The sequence below is a fragment of the Enhydra lutris genome, unplaced genomic scaffold, assembly GCF_002288905.1.
Source record: "Enhydra lutris kenyoni isolate GAN:26980312 unplaced genomic scaffold, ASM228890v2 scaffoldscaffold79, whole genome shotgun sequence".
Taxonomy (NCBI): domain Eukaryota; kingdom Metazoa; phylum Chordata; class Mammalia; order Carnivora; family Mustelidae; genus Enhydra; species Enhydra lutris.
The window spans coordinates 3,879,352-3,891,916 of NW_019154163.1; positions in this window are offsets into that span (position 1 = coordinate 3,879,352).

Sequence of the window (12,565 nt, forward strand, 5' to 3'; positions counted from 1 at the left end):
GGAAAACTACTTAACATTCTTTACTTCAATTTTCTCATCTATGAAATAGAGTAATAGGTCCTATATATCATAGGATTATATGAGAGTTTAATGAAATGATACATAAAACTGGTCTAACAAGCTGAGGGTTTCGAAGGGGCGGGGGGTGGGAGGTTGGGGAACCTGATGGTGGGTATTATGGAAGACACATATTGCATGGCACACTGGGTGTGGTGCATAAACAATGAATTCTGTTACACTGAAAAGAAATTAAATCAATAAAAAAACTGGTCTAACAAAAGATAATACAATTTTAATAAATGTTGTAAACCACCATCACCACCACAAGCACAATTATCATCATCAAATCTATATTACCCTCCAGGCAAAATGAAATAACTTTTTTCTCCCTAGTAAACTTATCTATAAAATGACCATCATGACTTAGGGGTATTGAGAAAAATCCCCAAGGTTACTAAATTTTAAGCAAATGTGGTAATCTCTGAAGTGTCATTTAACTTGAAGGGTGATAATTGTTTATTTATGAGTGTCAAATACTAGCTAGCAAGTGACTACATGCCCCATTCGAGGGCCTTTTTCTATGGTGAAATTAACTCTAAAAGTGAGAAGACAAGTACTTACTTTCCAGCTGTTTCTGTGCAAATTAATCATAGTTCTCTCTTTCATTGGCATTTCTTCAGCAATTTACATATTCTTACTCAATAGATGCCTTCAGAGTATCAACCTGATTGTCATAGAGCATACAAGATATGAATAACAGGCCTTTTTGGTTTTGGCATGATATATTATCAGACAGAAATCTGGGGATGGATTGTTCATCATGCATTTTGATTAGCTAAGGCCTGGATTTTCTGTGGGATCTCAAAGGAATTAGAAAATTTGTGGTCTTCTTCTTGGTTGCCTTTTTAAAACAACTTTAGCTTTATCTCTGTAGCACTTTTTCACCAGTATGGTTAGGTGAGAGTTTCAAAAACCCTAACATTAAACTCTAACAACATAGTTTTCTATAGTCTGAGGTAAGGCTAGAAGACTATCAGCTTTATATTTTACCTTGTGTGTTTCTTTTTGCTTGTTTCCAGATTTTTTTTTTTAAATTCTAGTCTGTTACCATATAGGGTAATAATGGTTTCAGAAGTAGAACTTAGTGATTCATCACTTATATGTAACACCCAATACTCATCACAAGTGCCCTTCTTAATACCTATCACCCATTTAACCTATCCCCTGCCCACCTACCTCCATCAACCCTAAGTTTATTCTCTATACTTAAGAGTCTTTTATGGTTTGCTTCCCTCTCTTTTTTCCCCCCTTCCCCTTTGTTCATCGGTTTTGTTTCTGAAATGTCAGACTACCCTATGACCCAGCAATTACACTACTAGGTATTTACACAAAGGATACAAAAATACTGATTTAAAGGTATGCATGCACCCAGATGTTTATAGTGGTATTATCAACAACAGCCAAATTATGGAAAAAGCCCAAATGTCTATCAACTGATGAATGGATAAAGATGTGGTATATATACACATATATAATGGAATATTACTCAGCCATCAAAAGAACAAAATATTGCGGCACCTGGGTGGCTCAGTGGGTTAAGCCTCTGCCTTTGGCTCAGGTCATGATCTCAGGGTCCTGGGATCGAGCCCCACATCAGGCTCTCTACACAGCGGGGAGCCTGCTTCTCCCTCTTCCTCTGCCTGCCTCTCTGCCTACTTGTGAGCTCTCTCTCTGTAAAATAAATAAATAAAATCTTTAAGAAAAAAGGACAAAATCTTGTCATTTACAGTGACATGGATGGAGCTAGACTATAGTATGCTAAGCAAAATAAGTCAGTCAGAGAAAGACACATATGATTTCACTCATATGTGGAATTCCTGTGTGTTTTTAATATACCTTTGTCTAAGTCATAATTAGCTTGATGTGTATGGAGTTATAGTTCAGTGTTTAAGTGGATCTTTAGTTGTTTAAAGGTCCTGAAAAATACCAACTATCATCTTCATGATTATTCACAGAGCCGATACTCTGTAGCAAGGCATGACTTGCTACTGTGTTTTTTTAACCTTTTATTTAAATTCAATTTAATTAACATATATTGTATTATTAGTTTCAGAGGTAAAATTTAGTGGTTCATCAGTTGCATAGAGCACCTAGTGCTCATTACTTCAAAGGCCCTTCTTTTTTTTAAGATTTTATTTATTTATTTGAGAGAAAGAGAGAGAGAGAGAGAGAGAGAGAATGAGGGAGAGAAAGCATGAGAGGGGAGAGGTCAGAGGGAGAAGCAGACTCCCCAACGAGTAGGGAGTCAGATGCGGGACTCCATCCTGGGACTCCAGGATCATGACTCGAGCTGAAGGCAGTTGCTTAACCAACTGAGCCACCCAGTCACCCCTTCAAATGTCCTTATTAATCCCCATCACCCAGGTACCCCTTTCCCTCACCCACCACCTCCTCCAGCAACCCTCAGTTTGTTTCCTATAGTTCTGTCTCTTATGATTTGCCCCCCTCTCTGTTTTCATCTTATTTTTCCTTCCCTTCCTCCCTTATTTCCCTTCCCTTCCCTTATTTTTCCTTCCCTTCCCCTGTGTTCATCTGTTTCTTAAATTCCACATACAAGTGAAATCATATAGTGTTTGTCTTTCTCTGGCTGACTTATTTCACTTAGTGTAATATCCTCTAGTTCCATCCACATCATTGCAAATGACAAGATTTCATTCCTTTTGATGGTAATTTTCTACTATATAAATATACCTACTACTTCTTCTCCATCCATTCATCCATTGATGAACATCTAGGCTCTTTCCAAATTTTGGCTATTGTGGACATTGCTGCTATAAACATTGGGGTGCATATATGTCCCCTCAAATCACTATGTTTGCATCCTTTTGATAAATACTTATTAGTGCAATTGCTGGGTCATAGGGTTCTATTTTCAACTTTTTGAGGAATCCCCATACTATTTTCCAGAGTGGCTACAGCAGTTTACATTCCCACCAATCATGTAAGAGAGTTCCCCTTTCTCTGTATCCTTGCCAACATCTGTTGTTTCCAGAGTTGTTCATTCTAGCCATTCCGACCTGTGTGAGGTAGAATCTTATTGTGGTTTTAATTTGTATTTCCCTGATGCCAAGTAATGCTGAGCATTTTTTCATGAGTCTGTTGGTCATTTGTATGTCCTCTTTGGATAAATGTCAGTTCATATCTTCTGCCCATTTCTTGACCGGAGTGCAAATCAGAAATTTTAGAAGTTGGCTATGTAAGGGCCTGCCCCTCCCAGAGGAACTGGCTTGTGGACCCCGGATGTAGGGGTGGGGCAGGCCGGGTGGAGACATCCAATCAGTGGGGCACACATATATCCACTGGGGTGAATTGGGATTCAATTGGCTGCCTGTGTAGGGGCGGGGCTCAACCACCCCCATAAAAGTTGGTCTGCAAGGCTGTCCGGGGAGAAGAAGGAGAGCTGTCAAAGGAAGAAGGAAGAAGCAGAAGCAGAAGGAGAAGAGTCGGCGGGAGCAGCAGAAGAAGAAGAGCTGTAACAGCTCTTGTAAGAGCTATAAGCACCGCCGGCGGCCCCGAGCCGCCAGCAGTCCAGATGCCAGCGGTTCTGCTGCCAGTGGCCCCGTGCTGCCAGCAGTCCCGATGCTTGCAGCCCCGAGCTGCCAGCAGTCCCGAGCCGCCAGCGGTTCCAGACGCCAGCGGTCCCACTGCCAGCAGTCTGGAGCCGCCGGCGGTCAAGACGCCAGTGGCCCCGAGCCGCCGGCGGTCCAGATGGCAGCGGTCCTGCAGCCGGCGATACCGCCACCTGCGGCCTCGAGTCGCCAGCGGTCCTGCGCCGCCAGCGCCCCGCGCCTGCGGCCCCAAGACGCCTGTGGCACCGAGATACCAGCGGCCCCGACGCCAGTGGCCCCGCCCACACACTGCAACCCTCCGCAGCAGTGCCGTGGGGAACGGCCTAGATGGCAGCAACCTCGCCGCGAACCCTGAGCCGCTGCCTCGCTGGAGCTGTGTCATTCTGGGGAGCAGCTTCGTCTGGGAAGAGGCCTCCTTGGTGAGCGGCCCTGCGAGAGCAGCATCGTCAAGAAAGAGGCTTCCTCCAGAGCGGCCTCGCCAGAGCAGCCTTGTCTGGGGAGTGGCCTCGCCAGAGCGGCCTCGCCAGAGCAGCCTTGTCAGAGTGGCGTCATGGGGAGCAGAGTCTGTGTCATTGGTGTTGTCCTCCTCATCATCACTGTAGTCATCGCCTCTTCGTCATTGGGAGTGGCCTCGTCCTGGGAGCGGCTTCCTCCAGAGTGGCCTCTTCTTGGGAGCGGCCCTGTCCAGGTAGTGACCTCACCAGCAGCGGCCTTCTTGGGAGTGGCCTCTTCTTGGGAGCGGCTCCAACCGGGGAGTGGCCTCATCTGCGGAGCAGCCTCATCCGGAGCGGCCTTCTTGGGAGTGACCTTGTCAGAATCATCGTCGTTGTCTTTTCGTAAGAGACAGCCCTGACCGGTCAGTTTGATTTTTGATGCTTGGTGTGAAATAAAGCTTTGTTTGATTTTCGCTTTATATCAATCTCGTTCCTTTGATCACGGACCCTAACGGGCTACAGTGGGGAACTTCCCTGGCTTAACGGTGTTTAGGTGGTGAAGCAGGGCAGATCCCAGGTGGGAGAGCTTGGTCTCAGGATCCCTGGGGTCACAAGAAGAACAGGGGTGTCTGAGTGCAACATAGTTCCCAGGCACCAGAGTGGGGAAGCCAGTGGAAAACAGGGAGTCTAGGGGCTGGCTTTCTGTTTCATGTTTACATAAACTGGGAACTGCTGTGGGGTAGCACCACTGTTCTTTGTTTGTTTTTTAAAGATTTTATTTATTTGAGAAAGAGAGAGAGCACACAAGCAGGGGGAGGGGCAGAGGGAGAAGCAGGCTTCCTGAAGAGCAGGGAGCCTGATGCAGGAGCCCAATGTGGGGCTCAGTCCCAGGATCCTGGGATCATGATGGGAGCAGAAGGCAGGCACTTAAGGACTGAGCCACCCAGGCGCACCTGCATGGCTGTTTCTTATCCAAACCCTTGCAGCTCACCAGCAGAGGGGACCTGTAGCTATGTTCTATGGTTCCTCAGAAAGCACAGGGTACATGGTAGGTTGTTGTTGTTGTTGTTTATTTGTTTTTGTTTAAGAAATCTGTTATTGTGTCCTGTCTGTGAGGAGTGCTTCCCAGAGGCCATTGCAATTATTTCATTCACAAAAGTTACCTGACAGAAAACCCATCCACATGTTCTTGAATAGCTGCAAAGACATGTTAACAATGCTTCTGAAGTTGGGATTCTCATCCCATCCCCAACATAATATTCTATCTGCTTCTGGAGAATATTTCTAGATCCAAGGAAAATAAAATGCACTTAATTACCAATGGAGACATCTGGAATAGTAAGAATAGAAATGACTGAGTTAAGTCCACTCTCTCACCCCTCCTACACACATACAAACATCTGGGGAGAGCTACCTATGAAAACAATCTGTTAAAACTGCCAAAATTTTACTCATGTCTGAGAGAGTAAACTAATAATGCCTTGTTTTGCAATGCTGATTTTTATGTCTGTTTTACACAATTAGAAGTGTGTGCACACACATGCATACTGCTTCAACAAAAAGGAGAGTAAGTTATTTGATACAGAAGGGAACTAAAATTATTTCACACAGAAGGGAACTAAAATCCAAAAAAGTTTGGAAAATCACCTAAGATAATACAATTAATACTTAGAGAAATATAGCTAGATCAGTTAGGGTGGGAACAATCTCTATGTCAAGTCTTAGTGTTTTCTTTACCCTTGAAGGTTACAAGTGAAAACCTTTAGTGATTTAAGGCATACACTTGCAGGGGCAGGGGAGCAAATAAATAGGAAAAGAAAAAAGAAACACAGAAAGAAAGAGGCATATGCATTGGAGGGTTAAAAACATAGTGACCATGGCCTCAGAGCTCTGTCTGTCTGGCTTCTAGATACATGTTTCACCTTGCTTGCCGGCTAACCTATTAATGAAGAATTTTCATAGACCTAACATTTCTGACACATGTAATTTTTTTCATAGCAGGAAACTTTCTTCAGCGTATTTTTGATTTCATTGTAAATAAAATTATATTTCATTTCAATGCCCTTCAATTTGGGGAACATCTACTTTCATATGCAGGCTGCCCAATTATTAAAGAACTGCCTTGTAAGTGCTCTTTTATTTTTTTTTATTTTTTTTATTATTTTTTTTTTGTAAGTTCTCTTTTATAACTGGATATCCATCTCCACCTAATTTCCAGTTTTGGTCTTTTTTCTTTCTTTTCTTACATTAAAAAATTAACTTCCTTCACTCTTGCATATGACAGCTATTTTCTCCTTCTGAAGATAGCAAGCATGCTTTTTCCTCTGTTCACCAGCATCAGTTTTCACGTCCCCAGGATATCCATCACTAGTTTCATTACATATTCTTCATTAGCCATGCTTTCCAGCCTCTCATTGCATTGGCCATCTTCCTTTGGGTACTTTAATTTATTTAAGTCGGTCCTAAAATGTGATTTCCAAAACTCACTTGACCAATGCAGATTAGAGCAAGAATGACACCTTCCTAATTGTGGAAAATGTTCCTTTCTTAATGTATTAAAAGAGTTTTGCTGGGACGCCTGGGTGGCTCAGTCATTAAGTGTTCCCTGCTCAGCAGGAAGCCTGCTTCTCTGTCTCCCACTCCCCCTGCTTGTGTTCCCTCTCTCACTGTGTCTCTACCAAATAAATAAACAAAATCTTTAAAAAAAGAGTGTTGCTAGCTTATGGATAGACACATTGAACTGTGGAGTTAGTTTACTCAAAGCTGTATCTTAAATGTGAGTACTTATCATGTTAGGTCTCTTTATATCTGACTTGTATAATTATCTTATTTAACCTAAATGCAAGTGTATACACACACACACACACACACACACACACACATATATATAGTTTTTATAGTTTTAAAACTATATATATATAGTTTTACACAGCATTTCACAGTATTTAAATGATTCTAAACCATTTGGCTCCTATTTTATAAGTACTTCTAATGAGCATTGTTATTACAGAATACTAGAAGCTTTTCATTAGAATAGGGAAAGGAGAGTAAATACTAGTACAGGATAAAGAAATTACAGTTGACAAAAAGAAAATAAGACAGAAACACTCTAAAAAATGAACAAAAGAAATTTAAAAAGTAATGTTAGTCCAAAAGCATTCAGTATATGGGTAAACAGACCTACACACCTCATGAGAATTTTTCTATATCTAGACACTACACAGTAAAAGAACTGAGCCATTAGAACACTCTTTGGTATTAATGAAATGCATGAGAAGTCTTTTTCAGACATTAAACTAGCTGTCTCTAAGAAGTAGTTGGCCAGTGACTGCTCATGAAAAAGGTTTTATCAGGGCGCCTGAGTGGCTCAGTGGGTTAAGCCTCTGACTTTGGCTCAGGTCATGATCTCAGGGTCCTGTTATCAAGCCCTGCATGGGGCTCTCTGCTCAGTGGGGAGCCTGCTTCCTCCTCTCTCTCTGCCTTCCTCACTGCCTACTTGTGATCTCCCTGTTAAATAAATAAATAAAATCTTTTTAAAAAATGGCTGCATAGTATTCCATTGTATGTATATACCACATCTTCTTTATCCATTTGTCCATTGAAGGGCATCTTGGCTCTTTCCACAATTTGGTGATTGTGGCCATTGCTGCTAGGAACACTGGGGTACATATGACCCTTCTTTTCACTACATCTGTATCTTTAGGATAAATACCCAGCAGTGCAATTGCTGGGTCATAAGGTACCTCTATTTTTAATCTTTTGAGGCATCTCCACGCTGTTTTCCAAACTGGCTGCACCAACTTGCATTCCAACCAACAGTGTAAGAAGGTTCACCTTTATCCACATCCTCTCCAAAATTTGTTTATTTCCAGTCCTGATAATGTTGGCCATTCTAACTAGTGTAAGCTGGTATCTCAATGAGGCTTGATTTGAATTTCCCTGATGGCTAATGATGATGAACATTTTTCTGTGTATCTGTCAGCCATTTGTATGTCTTCTTTGGAGAAGTGTCTGTTCATATCTTCTGCCCATTTTTTGACATGATTATCTGTTTTTTGGGTGTTGAGTTTGAGAAGTTCTTTATAGATCTTGGATATAAGCCCTTTGTCTGAAGTGTCATTTGCAAATATCTTCTCTCATTCTGTGGGTTGCCTCTTTGTTTTGTTGACTGTTTCTTTTCTGTGCAGAAGTTTTTGATCTTGATGAAGTCCCAAAAGTTCATTTTCGCTTTTGTTTTCTTTGCTGTGGCCAATGTCGAAGAGGTTACTGCCTATGTTCTTCTCTAGGATTTTGATATATTTCTGCCTCACGTTGAGGTCTTTCATCCATTTCAAGTTTATCCTTGTGAATGTGTAAAAGAATGGTCGAGTTTCATTCTTCTATACTTAGATGTCCAATTTTCTCCTCACCATTTATTGAAGAGACTGTCTTTTTCCCACTGGATATTTTTTCCTGCTTTGTAGAAGATTATTTGACCATAGAGTTGAGGTTCCATATCTGGATTCTCTACCTTGTTGCACCAGTCTATGTGTCTGTTTTTGTGCCAGGACCATGTTGTCTTGGTGATAACAGCTTTGTAGTACAAGCTTGAAATCAGGCAACGTGATACTCCCAGCTTTGTTTTTCTTTTTCAGCATTTCCTTAGTTATTTGGGGTCTTTTATGGTTCCATATAAATTTTAGGATTGTTTGTTCTAGCACTTTGAAAAATGCTGGTGGAATTTTGATTGGGATGGCATTGAAAGTGTAGGTTGCTCTGGGCAGTATAGACATTTTAACAATGTTTATTCTTCTGATCTACGAGCATGGAATGCTTTTCCATCTCTTTGCATCTTCTTCAATTTCTTTCATGAGTTTTCTGTAGTTCTTTGAGTACAGATCCTTTACGTCTTTGGTTAGGTTTATTCCCAGGTATCTTATGGGTCTTGATGCTATAGTAAATGGAATTGATTCTCTATTTTCCCTTCCTATATTTTCATTGTTAGTTTATAAGAAAGCAACTGACTTTTGTGCACTGATTTTGTATCCTGCCACATTACTGAATTGCTGTATGAGATCTAGTAGTTTGGGGGTAAACTCTTTTGGGTTTTCCATATGAAGTATTATGTCATCTGCAAAGAGAGAGAGTTTGATTTCTTCTTTGCCAGTTTGAATACCATATATTTCTTTTTGTTGTCTGATTACTGTTGCTAGGACTTCCAGTAAGATATTGAACAGGAATGGTGAGAATGGGCATCCTTGTCATGTTCCTGATCTCGAAGGGAAGGCTGTCAGCTTTTCCCCATTGAGGATGATATTTGCTATAGATAGACTTTATGAAGTTGAGGAATGTTCCCTCTATTCCTATACTTTGAACTGTTTTAATCAAGAACAGATGCTATATTTTGTCAAATGCTTTTTCTGTATCAATTGAGAGGTATAGTTGTCTCTTGATATTTTATGAATTTCTGTGGTGTCACTTTTTATTTCTCCTTTTTCCTCTCTAATTTTACTTACTTGAGTTGTCTCTCTTCTTTTCTCAGTATTGCTAAAGTTTTGTAAATTTTATTTTTTGAAAATCTCACTCTTATTCTCATTGATCCTTTTCCTTTGTTCTAGTCTCTATTTCATTTACTTTCACTCTGATCTTTATTCTCTCTTTCCCTTAAATTTGGGCTTAATTTGCTCTTATTCCAAGTTAGATTATTTGTCATCTTGTTTTTTTCCTAATATATACATTTACCAGTATTAAGTTCCTTTTCAGAACTGCTTTTGTACCATTCTATAGGTTTTGGTGAGTTATGTTTTTATTTTCATTTGTTTCTAAATTTTTTTTATTTCCATTTAATTTCCTTTTTGATCTTTTGGTTGTTCAGGAGTGTGTTGTTTAGTGTCTGTATTTTTGCAGATTTTCCAGAATTCCTTATTTTGATTTCCAGTTTTGAACCATTGTGGTCAAAAAAGATACTTGGTATGATTTCAATCTTTTATGCATATGTTAAGATTTGTTCTGTCTCATCATATGATGTATCCTGCACAGTGCTTTTTGTGCAGTTGAAAACGTGTATTCTGCTTTTCTTTTAGATGGAGTATTCTACACATCTCTGTTAGGTCCATTTGGTATAATGTATGTTTCAAGTCCATTATCTCCTTGTTGATTTTCTGTCTATATTACTTTATCCATTATTGAAAGCAAAATGTTGAAATCCCCTACTCTTCTTGTATTATTATGTATTTCTTATTTTGAATCTGTTAGCATTTGCTTAATATATTTAGGTACTCCAGTGTTAGGTGTGTATATGTTTATGATGACCATATCTTTTTGATGCATTGATCTTTTTATCGTTATACCATGATCTTCCTTATCTTTTGTTACTTATTTACCATAAAGTCTATTTTGTCTGATGTAGCTACCTCTACTTTCTTTTGGTTTCCACTTTTATGGCATATCTATTTCCATCCCTTCACTTTGAGTTTATATGTGCCCTTAAATCTGAAATTGGCCCTTTTTAGGCAGCATATAGTTGATTTTTAAAAAAATCTACCCAGCCATTGTGTACCTTTTGATGGGTAAGTACAATACCTTTATATTTAGAATAATTATTGATATATAAGACTTAGTACTGCTATCTTATTTTTGGTTGTTTCGTATTTCTATTGTTTCTTTTTCCTTTTGTCTCTATGTATTTTCGTAAATTGGTTAATTTCCATAGTGATATTCTCTTTCCCCTTTCTTTGTCTTTGTGGATCTACTCTAGGTTTCTGCTTTGTGGTTGCCTTTACACTATTTAAAATGTCTAATAAATAAAATATTCCATTTTAGGCTGATAGAAACTTATCTTTGAATGTCTATAAAGTCCCCATTCTCCTAGTCTTCTCTTTTATATTATTGATGTTACAATTTACTTCTTTTATGTTATGTATTTGTTAACAATATATTGTAGTTATACTTACTTTAATAATTTTCCTTTGACTTTTGTACTGTAGTTGAGGTGTTAGCACACTACCTTAATATAGAGTTACAGTTTTCTAAGTCTGATTATCTACTTTTCATCTTTACCAGGGTGTCATGTACTTTCATATATTTCTTCTTTCAGTGATTAGGGTCTTCACTTCAGCTTGAAGAACTTTAAACATTTCTTTCAAGAAAGATCTAGTGGTGATGAACTCCCTCAATCTTTGTTTGTCTGAGAAAACTTTTATTTATCTTTCATATAAGAAGGATACCATTGCAGGATAAAGTCTCCATCACACTTCTGCAGTAGAAAGCTCATCTATGGAAAACAGAGTCAGGTTAATAGACATTTTTATCTTAGTTGGGACCTGTTCATATTGATCAAAAAGAAATTATTTTATTTGTTTGAATTTAGTGTTTGATGTTATTACTGAAAACATCTAAAATCATTTATCTTTAATGGCTTTTGATCATATATTGAATAGTTCATTTAAATAGTAATATAACATTAAAATATTTAAAGATGGAATTATATAGTGTATGAAATGTACTTTAATATAACATAGAGTAAGGAAAATAGGTACAGGCATAGATAAAGACTGGTCATGTGTTGATGTTGATGGAAGCTGAATAATGGAGACATGGATGTTTGTTATACTAATTGTTCCTCATTTGAATATATTTAAACTTTTCCATAGTTACACACAGACTTATATGCATCTATGTAAAAAAGTTAAACTCATTTAGTGACTTAGGACACTACTGTGATTTCATACATTTTTAACCCCGTATTACATATTTTACTTCATGCAAGCATGGCGGGATTCTTATGGTAAGGCGACTTACTTCATGCTTTCATTCCTTGAGCCCAATACTTTGACCATTAGTGTTTCAAGCTGGTTATTTATTTTTTTCTTGTTATTAGATTAGCATTTTAAAAATATGAATGATACTTGTCATTGCACAGGTTGTGGATATTCAATATTGCTTAGAAAAGGCTGGAAACAAATCTTCCCATTATGCTCAGAATCAAACTTTGAAGAGCAAAATATCCTAGGATTGCCTCTGAACTCTGCTTCTGAAGCCCTTGCAGAAAGAAAACACTGGGGTCAGGGTGATAGGTCTAATGATAGTTCTCCCTTCCAAGGAACAGTTGCTCTATTATTCTTTGAAAAGATCCAAGGAGACAAAGGTAAGGCATCAAATAAGAGTTATGCCTCTAGAGGAATTAGCAGATGCATAGTAAGGAGTTAGATAAATAAAACTTAGTCAACAAACAATAGAAGAAGAAATGTCTTCTTGACAAAATCAAATAAGTGAGGAAATTCTATGGAGGAAATGGTTAATGAAGTTCAAAAAAGTTACAGTACTCAGTTTTGTTTCTCAAACACACATCACATCTTCTATAACTAAGGAATAGGTTAAAAGAGCCACATTTACTTGAGAGTTTATCTCTCACTCCTTCCTCCCAAAATATGGTAGTGGAGGCAGTGAAGTTACTTCTGGTCTGGCTTTTGGAAGGTACAGAAAAGGTGTATATGTGATTTGAGGGTATCGGAAGCATGGGCC